Here is a 25,340-nt window from a genome sequence, read left to right as displayed (position 1 = left end):
CGGTAGCAAAAGCACTGACATAATCCAAAAGTGGGGGATCTGTGAAAGAATTGGCAATGACAATGGTACTCCATTTGTCAACAAAGCATTACAGCAGGTCGTGAGTATGTGATTTATTGATTTAAAACAACAATGTGCCCATCACCCAGCCTGTGAGGCTGTGGAGCGAGAAAATGGCACACACACACAAATTGACAAAATGTCGTTCAGATACTGGTCTGACATGGGTTAAGGCCCAGCCAGTGATAATAATGTATATGAGAACCAGAATAAGGGAAGAACAAACCTAAGCCCTTTTGAGATACTATTTGGCAAGACCTCCAAAAGCAGGAATCAGGCCCAGAGAAACTCCAAGGCCACTCACGGATGAGCGTGAGTGAAATGTTAAGTTATTGCGAAACCTGTCCTCTGTGTTTTGTGTGAAGTTCACAAGCAGGTGAAAGACTTCCTTCCAGGACCAACGAGTACCTATCTACATGATCTGAAATCCAGGTTACTGAGTGATGGTGAAAGAGTTCAGAAAAGACTTCGGGAGAAAAAGCTGGAAAGCCAAGAGGTGTCTAGATCCGTTCCAAGTGCTCCTAACGGCACAAACCGTCGTCAAGGTTGCTGAAAGAGCCACGTGGATCCACGCTAGCCATGGCAGAAGAGTGCCAGAACCAACTGAAACCAGCCCTGACACACACACAGAGCAAGATTAAAGGGGCAATGTCAGCTTGACCTTTTGCTGATAATCACACAAAAACAAGAGAGTTTTTGCATAAAAGTCACCTAAACGTGTTGACCCAGGAGAGGGGTACCTGATAAAAGAAGAGGACGTCATTGAGCCGACTGACATTGGACGGTGTGAAATAGCTGATTGATCAAACTGAAGAAAAAAAACCTTGAACACTGTGTAATAAAGTACATCTTGAACCAAAATCCAGAACATTTAATGAGACAGATTTTCACCTCAGTAACTAGTGAAAGTCAACTGTGAGCTTGTGTGTGATTTTTATTTGATTAAACAGGATCACTGAAGTGACATTTGGAACATATGGAAGATCCAGAGACTGAGAGTGAAACCTGGGGATAACACCTGTGTTGCAGAAAATTGTTGTAGACTAGATAATCTATAGAGGAAGGGTGTTTCTAAGCCTTGGTGAGGTGGGACGAGTGCTGATTGGGCGTGCCCGCACTCCGAGCACCAACATACGTCAAAAATGGCAAAGACTCACCTAACCTAGAAATTTCAAAGTCTGATGAAAATGAAAGCCTATTATTGACACATGGTGTATTGTATGTTAGCATGTCTAAGATTGGATGTGGCTTAGATAGGTTGAATTGGGGAAAAAAATTCTTAGACAGGTGTTCGAGAATTAGGTATCAGTATTACTGTTTATGAAAAGAACTAAAGTGTTAAATAATTAATGTAAATAGTTTTTATTTACCTATTGAGTTTCTTTTGACTGAGAGTTTTAGTTTTGATCATCTTATCAATCAAGTTGATAGAAGTTTTTGATGATTTAATGTTGTTTGAGTAGTTTTTTTTTTTTATATATATACACAGGTCCTTTTCAAAAAATTAGCATATTGTGATAAAGTTCATTATTTTCCATAATGTAATGATAAAAATTAAACTTTCATATATTTTAGATTCATTGCACACCAACTGAAATATTTCAGGTCTTTTATTGTTTTAATACTGATGATTTTGGCATACAGCTCATGAAAACCCAAAATTCCTATCTCAAAAAATTAGCATATTTCATCCGACCAATAAAAGAAAAGTGTTTTTAATACAAAAAAAGTCAACCTTCAAATAATTATGTTCAGTTATGCACTCAATACTTGGTCGGGAATCCTTTTGCAGAAATGACTGCTTCAATGCGGCGTGGCATGGAGGCAATCAGCCTGTGGCACTGCTGAGGTGTTATGGAGGCCCAGGATGCTTCGATAGCGGCCTTAAGCTCATCCAGAGTGTTGGGTCTTGTGTCTCTCAACTTTCTCTTCACAATATCCCACAGATTCTCTATGGGGTTCAGGTCAGGAGAGTTGGCAGGCCAATTGAGCACAGTAATACCATGGTCAGTAAACCATTCACCAGTGGTTTTGGCACTGTGAGCAGGTGCCAGGTCGTGCTGAAAAATGAAATCTTCATCTCCATAAAGCTTTTCAGCAGATGGAAGCATGAAGTGCTCCAAAATCTCCTGATAGCTAGCTGCATTGACCCTGCCCTTGATAAAACACAGTGGACCAACACCAGCAGCTGACATGGCACCCCAGACCATCACTGACTGTGGGTACTTGACACTGGACTTCAGGCATTTTGGCATTTCGTTCTCCCCAGTCTTCCTCCAGACTCTGGCACCTTGATTTCCGAATGACATGCAAAATTTGCTTTCATCCGAAAACAGTACTTTGGACCACTGAGCAACAGTCCAGTGCTGCTGTTTCTGGTTCAAAAGTGGCTTGACCTGGGGAATGCGGCACCTGTAGCCCATTTCCTGCACACGCCTGTGCACGGTGGCTCTGGATGTTTCTACTCCAGACTCAGTCCACTGCTTCCGCAGGTCCCCCAAGGTCTGGAATCGGCCCTTCTCCACAATCTTCCTCAGGGTCCGGTCACCTCTTCTCGTTGTGCAGCGTTTTCTGCCACACTTTTTCCTTCCCACAGACTTCCCACTGAGGTGCCTTGATACAGCACTCTGGGAACAGCCTATTCGTTCAGAAATTTCTTTCTGTGTCTTACCCTCTTGCTTGAGGGTGTCAATGATGGCCTTCTGGACAGCAGTCAGGTCGGCAGTCTTACCCATGATTGCAGTTTTGAGTAATGAACCAGGCTGGGAGTTTTTAAAAGCCTCAGGAATCTTTTGCAGGTGTTTAGAGTTAATTCGTTGATTCAGATGATTAGGTTAATAGCTCGTTTAGAGAACCTTTTCATGATATGCTAATTTTTTGAGATAGGAATTTTGGGTTTTCATGAGCTGTATGCCAAAATCATCAGTATTAAAACAATAAAAGACCTGAAATATTTCAGTTGGTGTGCAATGAATCTAAAATATATGAAAGTTTAATTTTTATCATTACATTATGGAAAATAATGAACTTTATCACAATATGCTAATTTTTTGAGAAGGACCTGTATATATTTTTTTTATACTTTTTATATTTACTTATTTTTATATTTAATACTCGTATAATCATATTTAAATGTTTTCTATTCTTTTTTTTCTTTCCTTTATGAAAAATTTTGAAGCATTTAATCAAGGTAGAATGGTTGTCTGATAGGCTTAATCATATAATTCATTTTATATGTAATTATTTATTATGTAAGTCATCCTGTGCTGAACCTGTGGTGTTGAGTACACTATCGCATCAGGTAGGTTGGTTGGTAAGATGGGTAGGGTGTGGAATTTTCCCTAAATTGGAAATTGGTTGATAATTAGCTCGTGAGGATTCTCTAATGAGCCTGAGGGTTTTTTCGTCCACCCATGGGGGATGACAGGATAAACAAGTAGATAGCATGGAACATTTATATTAAGACTTTATTAATCACTTATGGGTTTGTGACATGAAGTCACAAAAGAGGGGAATCTATTCTTAGTGATATTCTCAGAAATATTCCTAGCAAAAACAGTATATTCATTTCATACTATTTTTTTTTTTTAGGTGTGATTACTCTATGATAACAATACCTTAAACCTCTGACAAGGGTATATTTAGTATATAAAATGTTGTTAGTGTTGTCCAGGAAGGACAAGAGGAAGGATTGTGAATGGAAATTTTATATTTTATTAGTTATTTGCATCAAACTTATAAGTTTCTGCTTTCTTAGTTCAATTAGCAGAGGTAGAAGAAACTTTTGGAAGGTTACTTAGGGGCAGAGATATGTTGACCTTGGCATGGGCTTCTTGCTTCCGTGGGAATGCATGGGTGTCGGGATGGTGTGTGCGGGGGTGCATGCGCAGTTTTGATACGGGTGCATTCTTGTGGAGGTACGCCATGTTTCTAACAAACTAACTATTCTTGTAGGATGATAAGCAAGTTTGATGTGGAAAGTTGACCTTGAGTTGGGTCGCTGAGAAGAGTTAGCCTGAAGGGGCAGTAAAGTGGGGTATAAATACTGTGATAGGGCAGACAGGAGGGGCCCTCTCTCTCTGTAAAGCTGTGTGAGCGGTTTGCATTGAGGTTGGCCCTCAGCTGAGTAATAAATTGATTATTTGCTTTTATCATTATCCCGGTTGTCTGTGTCAATCTTTAAGGGTTATTTTGAATTCCCACAACAGCACCCAGGTGTTCTCCTGCTTCCACAGGGCTATGAGAGTCTCCTTGCATCCCTGGAAACTTTGCAATGTGCAGCAGAAGGAGTCCAAGCAGTATTCCACTAAAATGAACCTGGGTCTTGCTGGGAGCCTCCACTCATCCACAGGACTTGATCACTTCTACTGGTCCCCTCCCTTTCCAGAAATTCAAAAGCTCTTTGTCTGAATCCCAGCTGTGACATCAGCAAACTCACCGTGCAGCCATTGGAGGAAAGGGGTGTGAAAGCTCTCTGCTAGTCCTGATAGACCAATAATGTGGTGGCACACAGCTGTGGTGATGGTGAAAGCTGTTGTGCAGTTGTTCTCTTTGTTGATGTTATGCAGAGAGATCAGCTGACTGCTAAAAGACCTCCTAGCACAATTACTCACCAAAGAACAAGTCTTGGAGACCAACTCCCCTTCACAGAGCCACAAAGACAAAACCAGCACTTGCTTGCAGCAACGGGTTCTAACAGGGTGGTGCTTTCGTCGCCTGCGTTGGTGGTATAGTGGTGAGCATAGCTGCCTTCCAAGCAGTTGACCCGGGTTCGATTCCCGGCCAACGCATACCCTTTAACCAGCAGGTGCCAAGGGAACAAAAAGTTGCTTGAAACTCCTTTCATATTGCTCGCTGCAACATAATTCCACCATCTCAGCCAGGAAGGTCTGAAGCTGGGCATGTGCAGCATTGATGGTTCAGTGGTAGAATTCTAGCCTGCCACGCGGGAGGCCCGGGTTCGATTCCCGGCCAATGCATCGACTGCTTTTTCTTCACTAGAGACAAGCTGTAACCTGAGGCAATCTGAAATCCAGCCAAACAGGAGCTGTACACAGGGACAGTGGCCATTCTTCTAATATCATGGAAAGGCCCTTGTTCTACTTAATGTCACCAAGACCAAACAGTGTTACCTTCAAGGAATGTGCCACGTGCAGTTTGAGAAGACTCAAAAAGAAAATCAGATGCAGACTAGTCACTCTTCCATGCCATGCGCTTAGCGGCAAAAACAATGCCGTCTCCCCGTCGGGGAATCGAACCCCGGTCTTCCGCGTGACAGGCGGAGATACTGTCCACTATACTAACGAGGACGAGCAAAAGCGGCATCGATTAGGCATACCTCCCTGAAACTCTCACCACTTGAGGTGAAGAGAAAAGCCACCTGCAGCAAAGATGTTTCTGCCCGGTTTCAAACCGTGGACCTTTCGCGTGTTAGGCGAACGTGATGACCACTACACTACAGAAACTAACTGAGTGGGGCACTTCCTGGCTGCGGCTTTGTGTCTGGAATAAACTGAAATTCAAAACCTAGATGAAGGAAGAATGTTGTCATGCGAAGCATAAAAAGTCTCAGCTGCTTCTGCCCGGTTTCGAACCGGGGACCTTTCGCGTGTAAAGCGAACGTGATGACCACTACACTACAGAAACTGAGTCTGGCACCTCCTGGCTGCAGCTTAGTGTCTGGATTAAAAAGGGACTCAAAACAACCATATGGGCAGAAAGTTATCAAGCGATGCATAAAGGGTAAGCATTGTTTCTGCCCGGTTTCGAACAGGGGACTTTTCGCGTGTGAGGCGAACGTGATGACCACTACACTACAGAAACTGCATGCCTCAGCTCAGTGCCACTTGTGTTGCAGCACTCATCAGAGGCTTCACTCATCCAAAGAACTGGCTCAATTCTACTGACTAAGTCATGGGCCATGGGCTTACCAACAACAAAAAGCTAAAGCAGCAAACACGTGTCTGTGTGCCTTTAAAGCAGAGAAAGCAAAAGTAGCACTTGCAGCAACACAAAAGCATGGCATCAAAGTGTGAAGCCAGGCAAACGGCACAAGACACAAGCACCCAGTCCCTACAGCTAAGCACAAACTGCAGCTTCCACAAGCAGCCTTTGCTTTATGCTAAATGGCCAAACTGGCTCAGTAACATAAGCCTCCCACTCCAAACTAATTCAGTACAACAAGTGAGAAAGATCTCAGTCATGGTCAATGAAACTTACAGATGAGAGAGCAGATTTGCAGAAAGGCACCCAGGTGTTCTCCTGCTTCCACAAGGCTATGAGAGTCTCCTTGCATCCCTGGAAACTTTGCAATGTGCAGCAGAAGGAGTTCAAGCAGTATTCCACTAAAATGAACCTGGGTCTTGCTGGGAGCCTCCACTCATCCACAGGACTTGATCACTTCTACTGGTCCCCTCCCTTTCCAGAAATTCAAAAGCTCTTTGTCTGAATCCCAGCTGTGACATCAGCAAACTCACCGTGCAGCCATTGGAGGAAAGGTGTGTGAAAGCTCTCTGCTAGTCCTGATAGACCAATAATGTGGTGGCACACAGCTGGGGTGATGGTGAAAGCTGTTGTGCAAATGTTCTCTTTGTTGATGTGATGCAGAGAGATCAGCTGACTGCTAAAAGACCTCCTAGCACAATTACTCACCAAAGAACAAGTCTTGGAGACCAACTCCCCTTCACAGAGCCACAAAGACAAAACCAGCACTTGCTTGCAGCAACGGGTTCTAACAGGGTGGTGCTTTTGTCGCCTGCGTTGGTGGTATAGTGGTGAGCATAGCTGCCTTCCAAGCAGTTGACCTGGGTTCGAATCCCGGCCAACGCATACCCTTTAACCAGCAGGTGCCAAGGGAACAAAAAGTAGCTTGCAACTCCTTTCATATTGCTCGCTGCAACATAATTCCACCATCTCAGCCAGGAAGGTCTGAAGCTGGGCATGTGCAGCATTGGTGGTTCAGTGGTAGAATCCAGCCAAACAGGAGCTGTACACAGGGACAGTGGCCATTCTTCCAATCTCATGGAAAGGCCCTTGTTCTACTTAATGTCACCAAGACCAAACAGTGTTACCTTCAAGGAATGTGCCACGTGCAGTTTGAGAAGACTCAAAAAGAAAATCAGATGCAGACTAGTCACTCTTCCATGCCATGCGCTTAGCGGCAAAAACAATGCCGTCTCCCCGTCGGGGAATCGAACCCCGGTCTTCCGCGTGACAGGCGGAGATACTGTCCACTATACTAACGAGGACGAGCAAAAGGGGCATCGATTAGGCATACTTCCCTGAAACTCTCACCACTTGAGGTGAACAGAAAGGCCACCTGCAGCAAAGATGTTTCTGCCCGGTTTCGAACCGGGGACCTTTCGCGTGTTAGGCGAACGTGATGACCACTACACTACAGAAACTAACTGAGTGGGGCACTTCCTGGCTGCGGCTTTGTGTCTGGAATAAACTGAAATTCAAAACCTAGATGAAGGAAGAATGTTGTCATGCGAAGCATAAAAAGTCTCAGCTGCTTCTGCCCGGTTTCGAACCGGGTACCTTTCGCGTGTAAAGCCAACGTGATGACCACTACACTACAGAAACTGAGTCGGGCACCTCCTGGCTGCAGCTTAGTGTCTGGATTAAAAAGGGACTCAAAACACTCATATGGGCAGAAAGTTATCAAGCGATGCATAAAGGGTAAAGCATTGTCTCTGCCCGGTTTCGAACCGGGGACCTTTCGCGTGTAAGGCGAACGTGATGACCACTACACTACAGAAACTGCATGCCTCCGCTCAGTGCCACTTGTGTTGCAGCACTCATCAGAGGCTTCACTCATCCAAAGAACTGGCTCAATTCTACTGACTAAGTCATGGGCCATGGGCTTACCAACAACAAAAAGCTAAAGCAGCAAACACGTGTCTGTGTGCCTTTAAAGCAGAGAAAGCAAAAGTAGCACTTGCAGCAACACAAAAGCATGGCATCAAAGTGTGAAGCCAGGCAAACGGCACAAGACACAAGCACCCAGTCCCTACAGCTAAGCACAAACTGCAGCTTCCACAAGCAGCCTTTGCTTTATGCTAAATGGCCAAACTGGCTCAGTAACATAAGCCTCCCACTCCAAACTAATTCAGTACAACAAGTGAGAAAGATCTCAGTCATGGTCAATGAAACTTACAGATGAGAGAGCAGATTTGCAGAAAGGCACCCAGGTGTTCTCCTGCTTCCACAAGGCTATGAGAGTCTCCTTGCATCCCTGGAAACTTTGCAATGTGCAGCAGAAGGAGTTCAAGCAGTATTCCACTAAAATGAACCTGGGTCTTGCTGGGAGCCTCCACTCATCCACAGGACTTGATCACTTCTACTGGTCCCCTCCCTTTCCAGAAATTCAAAAGCTCTTTGTCTGAATCCCAGCTGTGACATCAGCAAACTCACCGTGCAGCCATTGGAGGAAAGGAGTGTGAAAGCTCTCTGCTAGTCCTGATAGACCAATAATGTGGTGGCACACAGCTGGGGTGATGGTGAAAGCTGTTGTGCAAATGTTCTCTTTGTTGATGTGATGCAGAGAGATCAGCTGACTGCTAAAAGACCTCCTAGCACAATTACTCACCAAAGAACAAGTCTTGGAGACCAACTCCCCTTCACAGAGCCACAAAGACAAAACCAGCACTTGCTTGCAGCAACGGGTTCTAACAGGGTGGTGCTTTTGTCGCCTGCGTTGGTGGTATAGTGGTGAGCATAGCTGCCTTCCAAGCAGTTGACCCGGGTTCGAATCCCGGCCAACGCATACCCTTTAACCAGCAGGTGCCAAGGGAACAAAAAGTAGCTTGCAACTCCTTTCATATTGCTCGCTGCAACATAATTCCACCATCTCAGCCAGGAAGGTCTGAAGCTGGGCATGTGCAGCATTGGTGGTTCAGTGGTAGAATCCAGCCAAACAGCAGCTGTACACAGGGACAGTGGCCATTCTTCCAATCTCATGGAAAGGCCCTTGTTCTACTTAATGTCACCAAGACCAAACAGTGTTACCTTCAAGGAATGTGCCACGTGCAGTTTGAGAAGACTCAAAAAGAAAATCAGATGCAGACTAGTCACTCTTCCATGCCATGCGCTTAGCGGCAAAAACAATGCCGTCTCCCCGTCGGGGAATCGAACCCCGGTCTTCCGCGTGACAGGCGGAGATACTGTCCACTATACTAACGAGGACGAGCAAAAGGGGCATCGATTAGGCATACTTCCCTGAAACTCTCACCACTTGAGGTGAACAGAAAGGCCACCTGCAGCAAAGATGTTTCTGCCCGGTTTCGAACCGGGGACCTTTCGCGTGTTAGGCGAACGTGATGACCACTACACTACAGAAACTAACTGAGTGGGGCACTTCCTGGCTGTGGCTTTGTGTCTGGAATAAACTGAAATTCAAAAACTAGATGAAGGAAGAATGTTGTCATGCGAAGCATAAAAAGTCTCAGCTGTTTCTGCCCGGTTTCGAACCGGGGACCTTTCGCGTGTAAAGCGAACGTGATGACCACTACACTACAGAAACTGAGTCGGGCACCTCCTGGCTGCAGCTTAGTGTCTGGATTAAAAAGGGACTCAAAACAAACATATGGGCAGAAAGTTATCAAGCGATGCATAAAGGGTAAGCATTGTTTCTGCCCGGTTTCGAACCGGGGACCTTTCGCGTGTGAGGCGAACGTGATGACCACTACACTACAGAAACTGCATGCCTCTGCTCAGTGCCATTTGTGTTGCAGCACTCATCAGAGGCTTCACTCATCCAAAGAACTGGCTCAATTCTACTGACTAAGTCATGGGCCATGGGCTTACCAACAACAAAAAGCTAAAGCAGCAAACACGTGTCTGTGTGCCTTTAAAGCAGAGAAAGCAAAAGTAGCACTTGCAGCAACACAAAAGCATGGCATCAAAGTGTGAAGCCAGGCAAACGGCACAAGACACAAGCACCCAGTCCCTACAGCTAAGCACAAACTGCAGCTTCCACAAGCAGCCTTTGCTTTATGCTAAATGGCCAAACTGGCTCAGTAACATAAGCCTCCCACTCCAAACTAATTCAGTACAACAAGTGAGAAAGATCTCAGTCATGGTCAATGAAACTTTGAAATGAAACTTACAGATGAGAGAGCAGATTTGCAGAAAGGCACCCAGGTGTTCTCCTGCTTCCACAGGGCTATGAGAGTCTCCTTGCATCCCTGGAAACTTTGCAATGTGCAGCAGAAGGAGTCCAAGCAGTATTCCACTAAAATGAACCTGGGTCTTGCTGGGAGCCTCCACTCATCCACAGGACTTGATCACTTCTACTGGTCCCCTCCCTTTCCAGAAATTCAAAAGCTCTTTGTCTGAATCCCAGCTGTGACATCAGCAAACTCACCGTGCAGCCATTGGAGGAAAGGGGTGTGAAAGCTCTCTGCTAGTCCTGATAGACCAATAATGTGGTGGCACACAGCTGTGGTGATGGTGAAAGCTGTTGTGCAGTTGTTCTCTTTGTTGATGTGATGCAGAGAGATCAGCTGACTGCTAAAAGACCTCCTAGCACAATTACTCACCAAAGAACAAGTCTTGGAGACCAACTCCCCTTCACAGAGCCACAAAGACAAAACCAGCACTTGCTTGCAGCAACGGGTTCTAACAGGGTGGTGCTTTTGTTGCCTGTGTTGGTGGTATAGTGGTGAGCATAGCTGCCTTCCAAACAGTTGACCTGGGTTCGATTCCCGGCCAACGCATACCCTTTAACCAGCAGGTGCCAAGGGAACAAAAAGTAGCTTGCAACTCCTTTCATATTGCTCGCTGCAACATAATTCCACCATCTCAGCCAGGAAGGTCTGAAGCTGGGCATGTGCAGCATTGGTGGTTCAGTGGTAGAATCCAGCCAAACAGGAGCTGTACACAGGGACAGTGGCCATTCTTCCAATCTCATGGAAAGGCCCTTGTTCTACTTAATGTCACCAAGACCAAACAGTGTTACCTTCAAGGAATGTGCCACGTGCAGTTTGAGAAGACTCAAAAAGAAAATCAGATGCAGACTAGTCACTCTTCCATGCCATGCGCTTAGCGGCAAAAACAACACCGTCTCCCCGTCGGGGAATCGAACCCCGGTCTTCCGCGTGACAGGCGGAGATACTGTCCACTATACTAACGAGGACGAGCAAAAGGGGCATCGATTAGGCATACCTCCCTGAAACTCTCACCACTTGAGGTGAACAGAAAAGCCACCTGCAGCAAAGTTGTTTCTGCCCGGTTTCGAACCGTGGACCTTTCGCGTGTTAGGCGAACGTGATGACCACTACACTACAGAAACTAACTGAGTGGGGCACTTCCTGGCTGCGGCTTTGTGTCTGGAATAAACTGAAATTCAAAACCTAGATGAAGGAAGAATGTTGTCATGCGAAGCATAAAAAGTCTCAGCTGCTTCTGCCCGGTTTCGAACTGGGGACCTTTCGCGTGTAAAGCGAACGTGATGACCACTACACTACAGAAACTGAATCGGGCACCTCCTGGCTGCAGCTTAGTGTCTGGATTAAAAAGGGACTCAAAACACAAATATGGGCAGAAAGTTATCAAGCGATGCATAAAGGGTAAGCATTGTTTCTGCCCGGTTTCGAACCGGGGACCTTTCGCGTGTGAGGCGAACGTGATGACCACTACACTACAGAAACTGCATGCCTTAACTCAGTGCCACTTGTGTTGCAGCACTCATCAGAGGCTTCACTCATCCAAAGAACTGGCTCAATTCTACTGACTAAGTCATGGGCCATGGGCTTACCAACAACAAAAAGCTAAAGCAGCAAACACGTGTCTGTGTGCCTTTAAAGCAGAGAAAGCAAAAGTAGCACTTGCAGCAACACAAAAGCATGGCATCAAAGTGTGAAGCCAGGCAAACGGCACAAGACACAAGCACCCAGTCCCCACAGCTAAGCACAAACTGCAGCTTCCACAAGCAGCCTTTGCTTTATGCTAAATGGCCAATCTGGCTCAGTAACATAAGCCTCCCATTCCAAACTAATTCAGTACAACAAGTGAGAAAGATCTCAGTCATGGTCAATGAAACTTTGAAATAAAACTTACAGATGAGAGAGCAGATTTGCAGAAAGGCACCCAGGTGTTCTCCTGCTTCCACAGGGCTATGAGAGTCTCCTTGCATCCCTGGAAACTTTGCAATGTGCAGCAGAAGGAGTCCAAGCAGTATTCCACTAAAATGAACCTGGGTCTTGCTGGGAGCCTCCACTCATCCACAGGACTTGATCACTTCTACTGGTCCCCTCCCTTTCCAGAAATTCAAAAGCTCTTTGTCTGAATCACAGCTGTGACATCAGCAAACTCACCGTGCAGCCATTGGAGGAAAGGGGTGTGAAAGCTCTCTGCTAGTCCTGATAGACCAATAATGTGGTGGCACACAGCTGGGGTGATGGTGAAAGCTGTTGTGCAGTTGTTCTCTTTGTTGATGTGATGCAGAGAGATCAGCTGACTGCTGAAAGACCTCCTAGCACAATTACTCACCAAAGAACAAGTCTTGGAGACCAACTCCCCTTCACAGAGCCACAAAGACAAAACCAGCACTTGCTTGCAGCAACGGGTTCTAACAGGGTGGTGCTTTTGTCGCCTGCGTTGGTGGTATAGTGGTGAGCATAGCTGCCTTCCAAGCAGTTGACCCGTGTTCGATTCCCGGCCAACGCATACCCTTTAACCAGCAGGTGCCAAGGGAACAAAAAGTAGCTTGCAACTCCTTTCATATTGCTCGCTGCAACATAATTCCACCATCTCAGCCAGGAAGGTCTGAAGCTGGGTATGTGCAGCGTTGGTGGTCTAGTGGTAGAATTCTCGCCTGCCACGCGGGAGGCCCGGGTTCGATTCCCGGCCAATTCATCGACTGCTTTTTCTTCACTAGAGACAAGCTGTAACCTGAGGCAATCTGAAATCCAGCCAAACAGGAGCTGTACACAGGGACAGTGGCCATTCTTCTAATCTCATGGAAAGGCCCTTGTTCTACTTAATGTCACCAAGACCAAACAGTGTTACCTTCAAGGAATGTGCCACGTGCAGTTTGAGAAGACTCAAAAAGAAAATCAGATGCAGACTAGTCACTCTTCCATGCCATGCGCTTAGCGGCAAAAACAATGCCGTCTCCCCATCGGGGAATCGAACCCCTGTCTTCCGCGTGACAGGCGGAGATACTGTCCACTATACTAACGAGGACGAGCAAAAGGGGCATCGATTAGGCATACCTCCCTGAAACTCTCACCACTTGAGGTGAACAGAAAGGCCACCTGCAGCAAAGATGTTTCTGCCCGGTTTCGAACCGGGGACCTTTCGCGTGTTAGGCGAACGTGATGACCACTACACTACAGAAACTAACTGAGTGGGGCACTTCCTGGCTGCAGCTTTGTGTCTGGAATAAACTGAAATTCAAAACCAAGATGAAGGAAGAATGTTGTCATGCGAAGCATAAAAATTCTCAGCTGCTTCTGCCCGGTTTCGAACCGGGGACCTTTCGCGTGTAAAGCGAACGTGATGACCACTACACTACAGAAACTGAGTAGGGCACCTCCTGGCTGCAGCTTAGTGTCTGGATTAAAAAGGGACTCAAAACAAACATATGGGCAGAAAGTTATCAAGCGATGCATAAAGGGTAAGCATTGTTTCTGCCCGGTTTCGAACCGGGGACCTTTCGCGTGTAAGGCGAACGTGATGACCACTACACTACAGAAACTGCATGCCTCAGCTCAGTGCCACTTGTGTTGCAGCACTCATCAGAGGCTTCACTCATCCAAAGAACTGGCTTAATTCTACTGACTAAGTCATGGGCCATGGGCTTACCAACAACAAAAAGCTAAAGCAGCAAACACGTGTCTGTGTGCCTTTAAAGCAGAGAAAGCAAAAGTAGCACTTGCAGCAACACAAAAGCATGGCATCAAAGTGTGAAGCCAGGCAAACGGCACAAGACACAAGCACCCAGTCCCCACAGCTAAGCACAAACTGCAGCTTCCACAAGCAGCCTTTGCTTTATGCTAAATGGCCAATCTGGCTCAGTAACATAAGCCTCCCATTCCAAACTAATTCAGTACAACAAGTGAGAAAGATCTCAGTCATGGTCAATGAAACTTTGAAATGAAACTTACAGATGAGAGAGCAGATTTGCAGAAAGGCACCCAGGTGTTCTCCTGCTTCCACAGGGCTATGAGAGTCTCCTTGCATCCCTGGAAACTTTGCAATGTGCAGCAGAAGGAGTCCAAGCAGTATTCCACTAAAATGAACCTGGGTCTTGCTGGGAGCCTCCACTCATCCACAGGACTTGATCACTTCTACTGGTCCCCTCCCTTTCCAGAAATTCAAAAGCTCTTTGTCTGAATCCCAGCTGTGACATCAGCAAACTCACCGTGCAGCCATTGGAGGAAAGGGGTGTGAAAGCTCTCTGCTAGTCTTGATAGACCAATAATGTGGTGGCACACAGCTGGGGTGATGGTGAAAGCTGTTGTGCAGTTGTTCTCTTTGTTGATGTGATGCAGAGAGATCAGCTGACTGCTAAAAGACCTCCTAGCACAATTACTCACCAAAGAACAAGTCTTGGAGACCAACTCCCCTTCACAGAGCCACAAAGACAAAACCAGCACTTGCTTGCAGCAACGGGTTCTAACAGGGTGGTGCTTTTGTCGCCTGCGTTGGTGGTATAGTGGTGAGCATAGCTGCCTTCCAAGCAGTTGACCCGGGTTTGATTCCCGGCCAACGCATACCCTTTAACCAGCAGGTGCCAAGGGAACAAAAAGTAGCTTGCAACTCCTTTCATATTGCTCGCTGCAACATAATTCCACCATCTCAGCCAGGAAGGTCTGAAGCTGGGCATGTGCAGCATTGGTTGTTCAGTGGTAGAATCCAGCCAAACAGGAGCTGTACACAGGGACAGTGGCCATTCTTCCAATCTCATGGAAAGGCCCTTGTTCTACTTAATGTCACCAAGACCAAACAGTGTTACCTTCAAGGAATGTGCCACGTGCAGTTTGAGAAGACTCAAAAAGAAAATCAGATGCAGACTAGTCACTCTTCCATGCCATGCGCTTAGTGGAAAAAACAATGCCGTCTCCCCGTCGGGGAATCGAACCCCGGTCTTCCGCGTGACAGGCGGAGATACTGTCCACTATACTAACGAGGACGAGCAAAAGGGGCATCGATTAGGCATACCTCCCTGAAACTCTCACCACTTGAGGTGAACAGAAAGGCCACCTGCAGCAAAGATGTTTCTGCCCGGTTTCGAACCGGGGACCTTTCGCGTGTTAGGCGAACGTGATGACCACTACACTACAGAAACTAACTGAGTGGGGCACTTCCTGGCTGTGGCTTTGTGTCTGGAATAAACTGAAATTCAAAAACTAGATGAAGGAAGAATGTTGTCATGCGAAGCATAAAAAGTCTCAGCTGCTTCTGCCCGGTTTCGAACCGGGAACCTTTCGCGTGTAAAGCGAACGTGATGACCACTACACTACAGAAACTGAGTCGGGCACCTCCTGGCTGCAGCTTAGTGTCTGGATTAAAAAGGGACTCAAAACACACATATGGGCAGAAAGTTATCAAGCGATGCATAAAGGGTAAGCATTGTTTCTGCCCGGTTTCGAACCGGGGACCTTTCGCGTGTGAGGCGAACGTGATGACCACTACACTACAGAAACTGCATGCCTCTGCTCAGTGCCATTTGTGTTGCAGCACTCATCAGAGGCTTCACTCATCCAAATAACTGGCTCAATTCTACTGACTAAGTCATGGGCCATGGGCTTACCAACAACAAAAAGCTAAAGCTGCAAACACGTGTCTGTGTGCCTTTAAAGCAGAGAAAGCAAAAGTAGCACTTGCAGCAACACAAAAGCATGGCATCAAAGTGTGAAGCCAGGCAAACGGCACAAGACACAAGCACCCAGTCCCTACAGCTAAGCACAAACTGCAGCTTCCACAAGCAGCCTTTGCTTTATGCTAAATGGCCAAACTGGCTCAGTAACATAAGCCTCCCACTCCAAACTAATTCAGTACAACAAGTGAGAAAGATCTCAGTCATGGTCAATGAAACTTTGAAATGAAACTTACAGATGAGAGAGCAGATTTGCAGAAAGGCACCCAGGTGTTCTCCTGCTTCCACAGGGCTATGAGAGTCTCCTTGCATCCCTGGAAACTTTGCAATGTGCAGCAGAAGGAGTCCAAGCAGTATTCCACTAAAATGAACCTGGGTCTTGCTGGGAGCCTCCACTCATCCACAGGACTTGATCACTTCTACTGGTCCCTTCCCTTTCCAGAAATTCAAAAGCTCTTTGTCTGAATCCCAGCTGTGACATCAGCAAACTCACCGTGCAGCCATTGGAGGAAAGGGGTGTGAAAGCTCTCTGCTAGTCCTGATAGACCAATAATGTGGTGGCACACAGCTGTGGTGACGGTGAAAGCTGTTGTGCAGTTGTTCTCTTTGTTGATGTGATGCAGAGAGATCAGCTGACTGCTAAAAGACCTCCTAGCACAATTACTCACCAAAGAACAAGTCTTGGAGACCAACTCCCCTTCACAGAGCCACAAAGACAAAACCAGCACTTGCTTGCAGCAACGGGTTCTAACAGGGTGGTGCTTTTGTCGCCTGCGTTGGTGGTATAGTGGTGAGCATAGCTGCCTTCCAAGCAGTTGACCCGGGTTCGATTCCCGGCCAACGCATACCCTTTAACCAGCAGGTGCCAAGGGAACAAAAAGTAGCTTGCAACTCCTTTCATATTGCTCGCTGCAACATAATTCCACCATCTCAGCCAGGAAGGTCTGAAGCTGGGCATGTGCAGCATTGGTTGTTCAGTGGTAGAATCCAGCCAAACAGGAGCTGTACACAGGGACAGTGGCCATTCTTCCAATCTCATGGAAAGGCCCTTGTTTTACTTAATGTCACCAAGACCAAACAGTGTTACCTTCAAGAAATGTGCCACGTGCAGTTTGAGAAGACTCAAAAAGAAAATCAGATGCAGACTAGTCACTCTTCCATGCCATGCCATTCCAAAAAAAATGCCGTCTCCCCGTCGGGGAATCGAACCCCGGTCTTCCGCGTGACAGGCGGAGATACTGTCCACTATACTAACGAGGACGAGCAAAAGGGGCATCGATTAGGCATACCTCCCTGAAACTCTCACCACTTGAGGTGAACAGAAAGGCCACCTGCAGCAAAGATGTTTCTGCCCGGTTTCGAACCGGGGACCTTTCGCGTGTTAGGCGAACGTGATGACCACTACACTACAGAAACTAACTGAGTGGGGCACTTCCTGGCTGTGGCTTTGTGTCTGGAATAAACTGAAATTCAAAAACTAGATGAAGGAAGAATGTTGTCATGCGAAGCATAAAAAGTCTCAGCTGCTTCTGCCCGGTTTCGAACCGGGGACCTTTCGCGTGTAAAGCGAACGTGATGACCACTACACTACAGAAACTGAGCCGAGCACCTCCTGGCTGCAGCTTAGTGTCTGGATTAAAAAGGGACTCAAAACAAACATATGGGCAGAAAGTTATCAAGCGATGCATAAAGGGTAAGCATTGTTTCTGCCCGGTTTCGAACCGGGGACCTTTCGCGTGTGAGACGAACGTGATGACCACTACACTACAGAAACTGCATGCCTCTGCTCAGTGCCACTTGTGTTGCAGCACTCATCAGAGGCTTCACTCATCCAAAGAACTGGCTCAATTCTACTGACTAAGTCATGGGCCATGGGCTTACCAACAACAAAAAGCTAAAGCAGCAAACACGTGTCTGTGTGCCTTTAAAGCAGAGAAAGCAAAAGTAGCACTTGCAGCAACACAAAAGCATGGCATCAAAGTGTGAAGCCAGGCAAACGGCACAAGACACAAGCACCCAGTCCCTACAGCTAAGCACAAACTGCAGCTTCCACAAGCAGCCTTTGCTTTATGCTAAATGGCCAAACTGGCTCAGTAACATAAGCCTCCCACTCCAAACTAATTCAGTACAACAAGTGAGAAAGATCTCAGTCATGGTCAATGAAACTTTGAAATGAAACTTACAGATGAGAGAGCAGATTTGCAGAAAGGCACCCAGGTGTTCTCCTGCTTCCACAGGGCTATGAGAGTCTCCTTGCATCCCTGGAAACTTTGCAATGTGCAGCAGAAGGAGTCCAAGCAGTATTCCACTAAAATGAACCTGGGTCTTGCTGGGAGCCTCCACTCATCCACAGGACTTGATCACTTCTACTGGTCCCTTCCCTTTCCAGAAATTCAAAAGCTCTTTGTCTGAATCCCAGCTGTGACATCAGCAAACTCACCGTGCAGCCATTGGAGGAAAGGGGTGTGAAAGCTCTCTGCTAGTCTTGATAGACCAATAATGTGGTGGCACACAGCTGGGGTGATGGTGAAAGCTGTTGTGCAGTTGTTCTCTTTGTTGATGTGATGCAGAGAGATCAGCTGACTGCTAAAAGACCTCCTAGCACAATTACTCACCAAAGAACAAGTCTTGGAGACCAACTCCCCTTCACAGAGCCACAAAGACAAAACCAGCACTTGCTTGCAGCAACGGGTTCTAACAGGGTGGTGCTTTTGTCGCCTGCGTTGGTGGTATAGTGGTGAGCATAGCTGCCTTCCAAGCAGTTGACCTGGGTTTGATTCCCGGCCAACGCATACCCTTTAACCAGCAGGTGCCAAGGGAACAAAAAGTAGCTTGCAACTCCTTTCATATTGCTCGCTGCAACATAATTCCACCATCTCAGCCAGGAAGGTCTGAAGCTGGGCATGTGCAGCATTGGTTGTTCAGTGGTAGAATCCAGCCAAACAGGAGCTGTACACAGGGACAGTGGCCATTCTTCCAATCTCATGGAAAGGCCCTTGTTCTACTTAATGTCACCAAGACCAAACAGTGTTACCTTCAAGGAATGTGCCACGTGCAGTTTGAGAAGACTCAAAAAGAAAATCAGATGCAGACTAGTCACTCTTCCATGCCATGTGCTTAGTGGAAAAAACAATGCCGTCTCCCCGTCGGGGAATCGAACCCCGGTCTTCCGCGTGACAGGCGGAGATACTGTCCACTATACTAACGAGGACGAGCAAAAGGGGCATCGATTAGGCATACCTCCCTGAAACTCTCACCACTTGAGGTGAACAGAAAGGCCACCTGCAGCAAAGATGTTTCTGCCCGGTTTCGAACCGGGGACCTTTCGCGTGTTAGGCGAACGTGATGACCACTACACTACAGAAACTAACTGAGTGGGGCACTTCCTGGCTGTGGCTTTGTGTCTGGAATAAACTGAAATTCAAAAACTAGATGAAGGAAGAATGTTGTCATGCGAAGCATAAAAAGTCTCAGCTGCTTCTGCCCGGTTTCGAACCGGGAACCTTTCGCGTGTAAAGCGAACGTGATGACCACTACACTACAGAAACTGAGACGGGCACCTCCTGGCTGCAGCTTAGTGTCTGGATTAAAAAGGGACTCAAAACAAACATATGGGCAGAAAGTTATCAAGCGATGCATAAAGGGTAAGCATTGTTTCTGCCCGGTTTCGAACCGGGGACCTTTCGCGTGTGAGGCGAACGTGATGACCACTACACTACAGAAACTGCATGCCTCTGCTCAGTGCCATTTGTGTTGCAGCACTCATCAGAGGCTTCACTCATCCAAAGAACTGGCTCAATTCTACTGACTAAGTCATGGGCCATGGGCTTACCAACAACAAAAAGCTAAAGCTGCAAACACGTGTCTGTGTGCCTTTAAAGCAGAGAAAGCAAAAGTAGCACTTGCAGCAACACAAAAGCATGGCATCAAAGTGTGAAGCCAGGCAAACGGCACAAGACACAAGCACCCAGTCCCTACAGCTAAGCACAAACTGCAGCTTCCACAAGCAGCCTTTGCTTTATGCTAAATGGCCAAACTGGCTCAGTAACATAAGCCTCCCACTCCAAACTAATTCAGTACAACAAGTGAGAAAGATCTCAGTCATGGTCAATGAAACTTTGAAATGAAACTTACAGATGAGAGAGCAGATTTGCAGAAAGGCACCCAGGTGTTCTCCTGCTTCCACAGGGCTATGAGAGTCTCCTTGCATCCCTGGAAACTTTGCAATGTGCAGCAGAAGGAGTCCAAGCAGTATTCCACTAAAATGAACCTGGGTCTTGCTGGGAGCCTCCACTCATCCACAGGACTTGATCACTTCTACTGGTCCCTTCCCTTTCCAGAAATTCAAAAGCTCTTTGTCTGAATCCCAGCTGTGACATCAGCAAACTCACCGTGCAGCCATTGGAGGAAAGGGGTGTGAAAGCTCTCTGCTAGTCCTGATAGACCAATAATGTGGTGGCACACAGCTGTGGTGACGGTGAAAGCTGTTGTGCAGTTGTTCTCTTTGTTGATGTGATGCAGAGAGATCAGCTGACTGCTAAAAGACCTCCTAGCACAATTACTCACCAAAGAACAAGTCTTGGAGACCAACTCCCCTTCACAGAGCCACAAAGACAAAACCAGCACTTGCTTGCAGCAACGGGTTCTAACAGGGTGGTGCTTTTGTCGCCTGCGTTGGTGGTATAGTGGTGAGCATAGCTGCCTTCCAAGCAGTTGACCCGGGTTCGATTCCCGGCCAACGCATACCCTTTAACCAGCAGGTGCCAAGGGAACAAAAAGTAGCTTGCAACTCCTTTCATATTGCTCGCTGCAACATAATTCCACCATCTCAGCCAGGAAGGTCTGAAGCTGGGCATGTGCAGCATTGGTTGTTCAGTGGTAGAATCCAGCCAAACAGGAGCTGTACACAGGGACAGTGGCCATTCTTCCAATCTCATGGAAAGGCCCTTGTTTTACTTAATGTCACCAAGACCAAACAGTGTTACCTTCAAGAAATGTGCCACGTGCAGTTTGAGAAGACTCAAAAAGAAAATCAGATGCAGACTAGTCACTCTTCCATGCCATGCGCTTAGCGGCAAAAAAAATGCCGTCTCCCCGTCGGGGAATCGAACCCCGGTCTTCCGCGTGACAGGCGGAGATACTGTCCACTATACTAACGAGGACGAGCAAAAGGGGCATCGATTAGGCATACCTCCCTGAAACTCTCACCACTTGAGGTGAACAGAAAGGCCACCTGCAGCAAAGATGTTTCTGCCCGGTTTCGAACCGGGGACCTTTCGCGTGTTAGGCGAACGTGATGACCACTACACTACAGAAACTAACTGAGTGGGGCACTTCCTGGCTGTGGCTTTGTGTCTGGAATAAACTGAAATTCAAAAACTAGATGAAGGAAGAATGTTGTCATGCGAAGCATAAAAAGTCTCAGCTGCTTCTGCCCGGTTTCGAACCGGGGACCTTTCACGTGTAAAGCGAACGTGATGACCACTACACTACAGAAACTGAGTCGGGCACCTCCTGGCTGCAGCTTAGTGTCTGGATTAAAAAGGGACTCAAAACAAACATATGGGCAGAAAGTTATCAAGCGATGCATAAAGGGTAAGCATTGTTTCTGCCCGGTTTCGAACCGGGGACCTTTCGCGTGTGAGACGAACGTGATGACCACTACACTACAGAAACTGCATGCCTCTGCTCAGTGCCACTTGTGTTGCAGCACTCATCAGAGGCTTCACTCATCCAAAGAACTGGCTCAATTCTACTGACTAAGTCATGGGCCATGGGCTTACCAACAACAAAAAGCTAAAGCAGCAAACACGTGTCTGTGTGCCTTTAAAGCAGAGAAAGCAAAAGTAGCACTTGCAGCAACACAAAAGCATGGCATCAAAGTGTGAAGCCAGGCAAACGGCACAAGACACAAGCACCCAGTCCCTACAGCTAAGCACAAACTGCAGCTTCCACAAGCAGCCTTTGCTTTATGCTAAATGGCCAAACTGGCTCAGTAACATAAGCCTCCCACTCCAAACTAATTCAGTACAACAAGTGAGAAAGATCTCAGTCATGGTCAATGAAACTTTGAAATGAAACTTACAGATGAGAGAGCAGATTTGCAGAAAGGCACCCAGGTGTTCTCCTGCTTCCACAGGGCTATGAGAGTCTCCTTGCATCCCTGGAAACTTTGCAATGTGCAGCAGAAGGAGTCCAAGCAGTATTCCACTAAAATGAACCTGGGTCTTGCTGGGAGCCTCCACTCATCCACAGGACTTGATCACTTCTACTGGTCCCTTCCCTTTCCAGAAATTCAAAAGCTCTTTGTCTGAATCCCAGCTGTGACATCAGCAAACTCACCGTGCAGCCATTGGAGGAAAGGGGTGTGAAAGCTCTCTGCTAGTCCTGATAGACCAATAATGTGGTGGCACACAGCTGTGGTGATGGTGAAAGCTGTTGTGCAGTTGTTCTCTTTGTTGATGTGATGCAGAGAGATCAGCTGACTGCTAAAAGACCTCCTAGCACAATTACTCACCAAAGAACAAGTCTTGGAGACCAACTCCCCTTCACAGAGCCACAAAGACAAAACCAGCACTTGCTTGCAGCAACGGGTTCTAACAGGGTGGTGCTTTTGTCGCCTGCGTTGGTGGTATAGTGGTGAGCATAGCTGCCTTCCAAGCAGTTGACCTGGGTTCGATTCCCAGCCAACGCATAACCTTTAACCAGCAGGTGCCAAGGAAACAAAAAGTATCTTGCAACTCCTTTCATATTGCTCGCTGCAACATAATTCCACCATCTCAGCCAGGAAGGTCTGAAGCTGGGCATGTGCAGCATTGGTTGTTCAGTGGTAGAATCCAGCCAAACAGGAGCTGTACACAGGGACAGTGGCCATTCTTCCAATCTCATGGAAAGGCCCTTGTTCTACTTAATGTCACCAAGACCAAACAGTGTTACCTTCAAGGAATGTGCCACGTGCAGTTTGAGAAGACTCAAAAAGAAAATCAGATGCAGACTAGTCACTCTTCCATGCCATGCGCTTAGCGGCAAAAACAATGCCGTCTCCCCGTCGGGGAATCGAACCCCGGTCTTCCGCGTGACAGGCGGAGATACTGTCCACTATACTAACGAGGACGAGCAAAAGGGGCATCGATTAGGCATACCTCCCTGAAACTCTCACCACTTGAGGTGAACAGAAAGGCCACCTGCAGCAAAGATGTTTCTGCCCGGTTTCGAACCGGGGACCTTTCGCGTGTTAGGCGAACGTGATGACCACTACACTACAGAAACTAACTGAGTGGGGCACTTCCTGGCTGTGGCTTTGTGTCTGGAATAAACTGAAATTCAAAAACTAGATGAAGGAAGAATGTTGTCATGCGAAGCATAAAAAGTCTCAGCTGCTTCTGCCCGGTTTCGAACCGGGGACCTTTCGCGTGTAAAGCGAACGTGATGACCACTACACTACAGAAACTGAGTCGGGCACCTCCTGGCTGCAGCTTAGTGTCTGGATTAAAAAGGGACTCAAAACAAACATATGGGCAGAAAGTTATCAAGCGATGCATAAAGGGTAAGCATTGTTTCTGCCCGGTTTCGAACCGGGGACCTTTCGCGTGTGAGACGAACGTGATGACCACTACACTACAGAAACTGCATGCCTCTGCTCAGTGCCACTTGTGTTGCAGCACTCATCAGAGGCTTCACTCATCCAAAGAACTGGCTCAATTCTACTGACTAAGTCATGGGCCATGGGCTTACCAACAACAAAAAGCTAAAGCAGCAAACACGTGTCTGTGTGCCTTTAAAGCAGAGAAAGCAAAAGTAGCACTTGCAGCAACACAAAAGCATGGCATCAAAGTGTGAAGCCAGGCAAACGGCACAAGACACAAGCACCCAGTCCCTACAGCTAAGCACAAACTGCAGCCTCCACAAGCAGCCTTTGCTTTATGCTAAATGGCCAAACTGGCTCAGTAACATAAGCCTCCCACTCCAAACTAATTCAGTACAACAAGTGAGAAAGATCTCAGTCATGGTCAATGAAACTTTGAAATGAAACTTACAGATGAGAGAGCAGATTTGCAGAAAGGCACCCAGGTGTTCTCCTGCTTCCACAGGGCTATGAGAGTCTCCTTGCATCCCTGGAAACTTTGCAATGTGCAGCAGAAGGAGTCCAAGCAGTATTCCACTAAAATGAACCTGGGTCTTGCTGGGAGCCTCCACTCATCCACAGGACTTGATCACTTCTACTGGTCCCTTCCCTTTCCAGAAATTCAAAAGCTCTTTGTCTGAATCCCAGCTGTGACATCAGCAAACTCACCGTGCAGCCATTGGAGGAAAGGAGTGTGAAAGCTCTCTGCTAGTCCTGATAGACCAATAATGTGGTGGCACACAGCTGTGGTGATGGTGAAAGCTGTTGTGCAGTTGTTCTCTTTGTTGATGTGATGCAGAGAGATCAGCTGACTGCTAAAAGACCTCCTAGCACAATTACTCACCAAAGAACAAGTCTTGGAGACCAACTCCCCTTCACAGAGCCACAAAGACAAAACCAGCACTTGCTTGCAGCAACGGGTTCTAACAGGGTGGTGCTTTTGTCGCCTGCGTTGGTGGTATAGTGGTGAGCATAGCTGCCTTCCAAGCAGTTGACCTGGGTTCGATTCCCGGCCAACGCATACCCTTTAACCAGCAGGTGCCAAGGGAACAAAAAGTATCTTGCAACTCCTTTCATATTGCTCGCTGCAACATAATTCCACCATCTCAGCCAGGAAGGTCTGAAGCTGGGCATGTGCAGCATTGGTTGTTCAGTGGTAGAATCCAGCCAAACAGGAGCTGTACACAGGGACAGTGGCCATTCTTCCAATCTCATGGAAAGGCCCTTGTTCTACTTAATGTCACCAAGACCAAACAGTGTTACCTTCAAGGAATGTGCCACGTGCAGTTTGAGAAGACTCAAAAAGAAAATCAGATGCAGACTAGTCACTCTTCCATGCCATGCGCTTAGCGGCAAAAACAATGCCGTCTCCCCGTCGGGGAATCCAACCCCGGTCTTCCGCGTGACAGGCGGAGATACTGTCCACTATACTAACGAGGACAAGCAAAAGAGGCATCGATTAGGCATACCTCCCTGAAACTCTCACCACTTGAGGTGAACAGAAAGGCCACCTGCAGCAAAGATGTTTCTGCCCGGTTTCGAACCGGGGACCTTTCGCGTGTTAGGCGAACGTGATGACCACTACACTACAGAAACTAACTGAGTGGGGCACTTCCTGGCTGTGGCTTTGTGTCTGGAATAAACTGAAATTCAAAAACTAGATGAAGGAAGAATGTTGTCATGCGAAGCATAAAAAGTCTCAGCTGCTTCTGCCCGGTTTCGAACCGGGGACCTTTCGCGTGTAAAGCGACCGTGATGACCACTACACTACAGAAACTGAGTCTGGCACCTCCTGGCTGCAGCTTAGTGTCTGGATTAAAAAGGGACTCA

The 25,340-nt window shown here is 47.1% G+C and overlaps 48 non-coding genes across 48 annotated transcripts; 11 read left to right on the top strand and 37 right to left on the bottom strand.

Moving 5' to 3' along the window:
* Window positions 1-4,778: 4,778 nt before the first annotated feature.
* On the top strand, window positions 4,779-4,850 carry trnag-ucc (transfer RNA glycine (anticodon UCC)). The gene has a single exon. It is a non-coding gene; the product is annotated as a tRNA-Gly (tRNA).
* Window positions 4,851-4,968: 118 nt separating this feature from the next.
* trnag-gcc (transfer RNA glycine (anticodon GCC)) lies at window positions 4,969-5,039 on the top strand. The gene has a single exon. It is a non-coding gene; the product is annotated as a tRNA-Gly (tRNA).
* Window positions 5,040-5,297: 258 nt separating this feature from the next.
* On the bottom strand, window positions 5,298-5,369 carry trnad-guc (transfer RNA aspartic acid (anticodon GUC)). Its single transcript has one exon. It is a non-coding gene; the product is annotated as a tRNA-Asp (tRNA).
* Window positions 5,370-5,633: 264 nt separating this feature from the next.
* Window positions 5,634-5,706, bottom strand: trnav-uac (transfer RNA valine (anticodon UAC)). The gene has a single exon. It is a non-coding gene; the product is annotated as a tRNA-Val (tRNA).
* Window positions 5,707-6,816: 1,110 nt separating this feature from the next.
* On the top strand, window positions 6,817-6,888 carry trnag-ucc (transfer RNA glycine (anticodon UCC)). Its single transcript has one exon. It is a non-coding gene; the product is annotated as a tRNA-Gly (tRNA).
* Window positions 6,889-7,235: 347 nt separating this feature from the next.
* Window positions 7,236-7,307, bottom strand: trnad-guc (transfer RNA aspartic acid (anticodon GUC)). The gene has a single exon. It is a non-coding gene; the product is annotated as a tRNA-Asp (tRNA).
* An 83-nt stretch (window positions 7,308-7,390) lies between these two features.
* On the bottom strand, window positions 7,391-7,463 carry trnav-aac (transfer RNA valine (anticodon AAC)). Its single transcript has one exon. It is a non-coding gene; the product is annotated as a tRNA-Val (tRNA).
* A 286-nt stretch (window positions 7,464-7,749) lies between these two features.
* trnav-uac (transfer RNA valine (anticodon UAC)) lies at window positions 7,750-7,822 on the bottom strand. The gene has a single exon. It is a non-coding gene; the product is annotated as a tRNA-Val (tRNA).
* Window positions 7,823-8,755: 933 nt separating this feature from the next.
* trnag-ucc (transfer RNA glycine (anticodon UCC)) lies at window positions 8,756-8,827 on the top strand. The gene has a single exon. It is a non-coding gene; the product is annotated as a tRNA-Gly (tRNA).
* Window positions 8,828-9,174: 347 nt separating this feature from the next.
* Window positions 9,175-9,246, bottom strand: trnad-guc (transfer RNA aspartic acid (anticodon GUC)). The gene has a single exon. It is a non-coding gene; the product is annotated as a tRNA-Asp (tRNA).
* An 83-nt stretch (window positions 9,247-9,329) lies between these two features.
* Window positions 9,330-9,402, bottom strand: trnav-aac (transfer RNA valine (anticodon AAC)). The gene has a single exon. It is a non-coding gene; the product is annotated as a tRNA-Val (tRNA).
* A 108-nt stretch (window positions 9,403-9,510) lies between these two features.
* On the bottom strand, window positions 9,511-9,583 carry trnav-uac (transfer RNA valine (anticodon UAC)). Its single transcript has one exon. It is a non-coding gene; the product is annotated as a tRNA-Val (tRNA).
* A 104-nt stretch (window positions 9,584-9,687) lies between these two features.
* On the bottom strand, window positions 9,688-9,760 carry trnav-cac (transfer RNA valine (anticodon CAC)). Its single transcript has one exon. It is a non-coding gene; the product is annotated as a tRNA-Val (tRNA).
* Window positions 9,761-11,125: 1,365 nt separating this feature from the next.
* trnad-guc (transfer RNA aspartic acid (anticodon GUC)) lies at window positions 11,126-11,197 on the bottom strand. Its single transcript has one exon. It is a non-coding gene; the product is annotated as a tRNA-Asp (tRNA).
* Window positions 11,198-11,461: 264 nt separating this feature from the next.
* trnav-uac (transfer RNA valine (anticodon UAC)) lies at window positions 11,462-11,534 on the bottom strand. Its single transcript has one exon. It is a non-coding gene; the product is annotated as a tRNA-Val (tRNA).
* Window positions 11,535-11,638: 104 nt separating this feature from the next.
* Window positions 11,639-11,711, bottom strand: trnav-cac (transfer RNA valine (anticodon CAC)). Its single transcript has one exon. It is a non-coding gene; the product is annotated as a tRNA-Val (tRNA).
* Window positions 11,712-12,847: 1,136 nt separating this feature from the next.
* On the top strand, window positions 12,848-12,918 carry trnag-gcc (transfer RNA glycine (anticodon GCC)). The gene has a single exon. It is a non-coding gene; the product is annotated as a tRNA-Gly (tRNA).
* Window positions 12,919-13,331: 413 nt separating this feature from the next.
* trnav-aac (transfer RNA valine (anticodon AAC)) lies at window positions 13,332-13,404 on the bottom strand. The gene has a single exon. It is a non-coding gene; the product is annotated as a tRNA-Val (tRNA).
* Window positions 13,405-13,512: 108 nt separating this feature from the next.
* trnav-uac (transfer RNA valine (anticodon UAC)) lies at window positions 13,513-13,585 on the bottom strand. The gene has a single exon. It is a non-coding gene; the product is annotated as a tRNA-Val (tRNA).
* Window positions 13,586-13,689: 104 nt separating this feature from the next.
* trnav-uac (transfer RNA valine (anticodon UAC)) lies at window positions 13,690-13,762 on the bottom strand. The gene has a single exon. It is a non-coding gene; the product is annotated as a tRNA-Val (tRNA).
* A 946-nt stretch (window positions 13,763-14,708) lies between these two features.
* trnag-ucc (transfer RNA glycine (anticodon UCC)) lies at window positions 14,709-14,780 on the top strand. Its single transcript has one exon. It is a non-coding gene; the product is annotated as a tRNA-Gly (tRNA).
* A 347-nt stretch (window positions 14,781-15,127) lies between these two features.
* trnad-guc (transfer RNA aspartic acid (anticodon GUC)) lies at window positions 15,128-15,199 on the bottom strand. The gene has a single exon. It is a non-coding gene; the product is annotated as a tRNA-Asp (tRNA).
* Window positions 15,200-15,282: 83 nt separating this feature from the next.
* On the bottom strand, window positions 15,283-15,355 carry trnav-aac (transfer RNA valine (anticodon AAC)). The gene has a single exon. It is a non-coding gene; the product is annotated as a tRNA-Val (tRNA).
* Window positions 15,356-15,463: 108 nt separating this feature from the next.
* trnav-uac (transfer RNA valine (anticodon UAC)) lies at window positions 15,464-15,536 on the bottom strand. Its single transcript has one exon. It is a non-coding gene; the product is annotated as a tRNA-Val (tRNA).
* Window positions 15,537-15,640: 104 nt separating this feature from the next.
* On the bottom strand, window positions 15,641-15,713 carry trnav-cac (transfer RNA valine (anticodon CAC)). Its single transcript has one exon. It is a non-coding gene; the product is annotated as a tRNA-Val (tRNA).
* Window positions 15,714-16,659: 946 nt separating this feature from the next.
* trnag-ucc (transfer RNA glycine (anticodon UCC)) lies at window positions 16,660-16,731 on the top strand. The gene has a single exon. It is a non-coding gene; the product is annotated as a tRNA-Gly (tRNA).
* A 343-nt stretch (window positions 16,732-17,074) lies between these two features.
* Window positions 17,075-17,146, bottom strand: trnad-guc (transfer RNA aspartic acid (anticodon GUC)). The gene has a single exon. It is a non-coding gene; the product is annotated as a tRNA-Asp (tRNA).
* Window positions 17,147-17,229: 83 nt separating this feature from the next.
* Window positions 17,230-17,302, bottom strand: trnav-aac (transfer RNA valine (anticodon AAC)). The gene has a single exon. It is a non-coding gene; the product is annotated as a tRNA-Val (tRNA).
* Window positions 17,303-17,410: 108 nt separating this feature from the next.
* On the bottom strand, window positions 17,411-17,483 carry trnav-uac (transfer RNA valine (anticodon UAC)). The gene has a single exon. It is a non-coding gene; the product is annotated as a tRNA-Val (tRNA).
* Window positions 17,484-17,587: 104 nt separating this feature from the next.
* trnav-cac (transfer RNA valine (anticodon CAC)) lies at window positions 17,588-17,660 on the bottom strand. Its single transcript has one exon. It is a non-coding gene; the product is annotated as a tRNA-Val (tRNA).
* A 946-nt stretch (window positions 17,661-18,606) lies between these two features.
* On the top strand, window positions 18,607-18,678 carry trnag-ucc (transfer RNA glycine (anticodon UCC)). Its single transcript has one exon. It is a non-coding gene; the product is annotated as a tRNA-Gly (tRNA).
* A 347-nt stretch (window positions 18,679-19,025) lies between these two features.
* Window positions 19,026-19,097, bottom strand: trnad-guc (transfer RNA aspartic acid (anticodon GUC)). The gene has a single exon. It is a non-coding gene; the product is annotated as a tRNA-Asp (tRNA).
* Window positions 19,098-19,180: 83 nt separating this feature from the next.
* Window positions 19,181-19,253, bottom strand: trnav-aac (transfer RNA valine (anticodon AAC)). The gene has a single exon. It is a non-coding gene; the product is annotated as a tRNA-Val (tRNA).
* A 108-nt stretch (window positions 19,254-19,361) lies between these two features.
* trnav-uac (transfer RNA valine (anticodon UAC)) lies at window positions 19,362-19,434 on the bottom strand. Its single transcript has one exon. It is a non-coding gene; the product is annotated as a tRNA-Val (tRNA).
* A 104-nt stretch (window positions 19,435-19,538) lies between these two features.
* trnav-cac (transfer RNA valine (anticodon CAC)) lies at window positions 19,539-19,611 on the bottom strand. Its single transcript has one exon. It is a non-coding gene; the product is annotated as a tRNA-Val (tRNA).
* A 946-nt stretch (window positions 19,612-20,557) lies between these two features.
* trnag-ucc (transfer RNA glycine (anticodon UCC)) lies at window positions 20,558-20,629 on the top strand. The gene has a single exon. It is a non-coding gene; the product is annotated as a tRNA-Gly (tRNA).
* Window positions 20,630-20,976: 347 nt separating this feature from the next.
* trnad-guc (transfer RNA aspartic acid (anticodon GUC)) lies at window positions 20,977-21,048 on the bottom strand. The gene has a single exon. It is a non-coding gene; the product is annotated as a tRNA-Asp (tRNA).
* An 83-nt stretch (window positions 21,049-21,131) lies between these two features.
* Window positions 21,132-21,204, bottom strand: trnav-aac (transfer RNA valine (anticodon AAC)). The gene has a single exon. It is a non-coding gene; the product is annotated as a tRNA-Val (tRNA).
* Window positions 21,205-21,312: 108 nt separating this feature from the next.
* Window positions 21,313-21,385, bottom strand: trnav-uac (transfer RNA valine (anticodon UAC)). The gene has a single exon. It is a non-coding gene; the product is annotated as a tRNA-Val (tRNA).
* Window positions 21,386-21,489: 104 nt separating this feature from the next.
* On the bottom strand, window positions 21,490-21,562 carry trnav-cac (transfer RNA valine (anticodon CAC)). Its single transcript has one exon. It is a non-coding gene; the product is annotated as a tRNA-Val (tRNA).
* A 946-nt stretch (window positions 21,563-22,508) lies between these two features.
* trnag-ucc (transfer RNA glycine (anticodon UCC)) lies at window positions 22,509-22,580 on the top strand. The gene has a single exon. It is a non-coding gene; the product is annotated as a tRNA-Gly (tRNA).
* A 347-nt stretch (window positions 22,581-22,927) lies between these two features.
* trnad-guc (transfer RNA aspartic acid (anticodon GUC)) lies at window positions 22,928-22,999 on the bottom strand. The gene has a single exon. It is a non-coding gene; the product is annotated as a tRNA-Asp (tRNA).
* An 83-nt stretch (window positions 23,000-23,082) lies between these two features.
* trnav-aac (transfer RNA valine (anticodon AAC)) lies at window positions 23,083-23,155 on the bottom strand. The gene has a single exon. It is a non-coding gene; the product is annotated as a tRNA-Val (tRNA).
* A 108-nt stretch (window positions 23,156-23,263) lies between these two features.
* Window positions 23,264-23,336, bottom strand: trnav-uac (transfer RNA valine (anticodon UAC)). The gene has a single exon. It is a non-coding gene; the product is annotated as a tRNA-Val (tRNA).
* A 104-nt stretch (window positions 23,337-23,440) lies between these two features.
* Window positions 23,441-23,513, bottom strand: trnav-cac (transfer RNA valine (anticodon CAC)). The gene has a single exon. It is a non-coding gene; the product is annotated as a tRNA-Val (tRNA).
* A 946-nt stretch (window positions 23,514-24,459) lies between these two features.
* On the top strand, window positions 24,460-24,531 carry trnag-ucc (transfer RNA glycine (anticodon UCC)). Its single transcript has one exon. It is a non-coding gene; the product is annotated as a tRNA-Gly (tRNA).
* A 502-nt stretch (window positions 24,532-25,033) lies between these two features.
* trnav-aac (transfer RNA valine (anticodon AAC)) lies at window positions 25,034-25,106 on the bottom strand. Its single transcript has one exon. It is a non-coding gene; the product is annotated as a tRNA-Val (tRNA).
* A 108-nt stretch (window positions 25,107-25,214) lies between these two features.
* Window positions 25,215-25,287, bottom strand: trnav-uac (transfer RNA valine (anticodon UAC)). The gene has a single exon. It is a non-coding gene; the product is annotated as a tRNA-Val (tRNA).
* Between the last annotated feature and the right edge of the window lie 53 nt (window positions 25,288-25,340).

Source organism: Trichomycterus rosablanca, chromosome 4, assembly GCF_030014385.1.
Source record: "Trichomycterus rosablanca isolate fTriRos1 chromosome 4, fTriRos1.hap1, whole genome shotgun sequence".
Taxonomy (NCBI): domain Eukaryota; kingdom Metazoa; phylum Chordata; class Actinopteri; order Siluriformes; family Trichomycteridae; genus Trichomycterus; species Trichomycterus rosablanca.
Note: the sequence above shows the minus strand (reverse complement) of the source record. Positions and strands in the feature narration are given on the sequence as shown.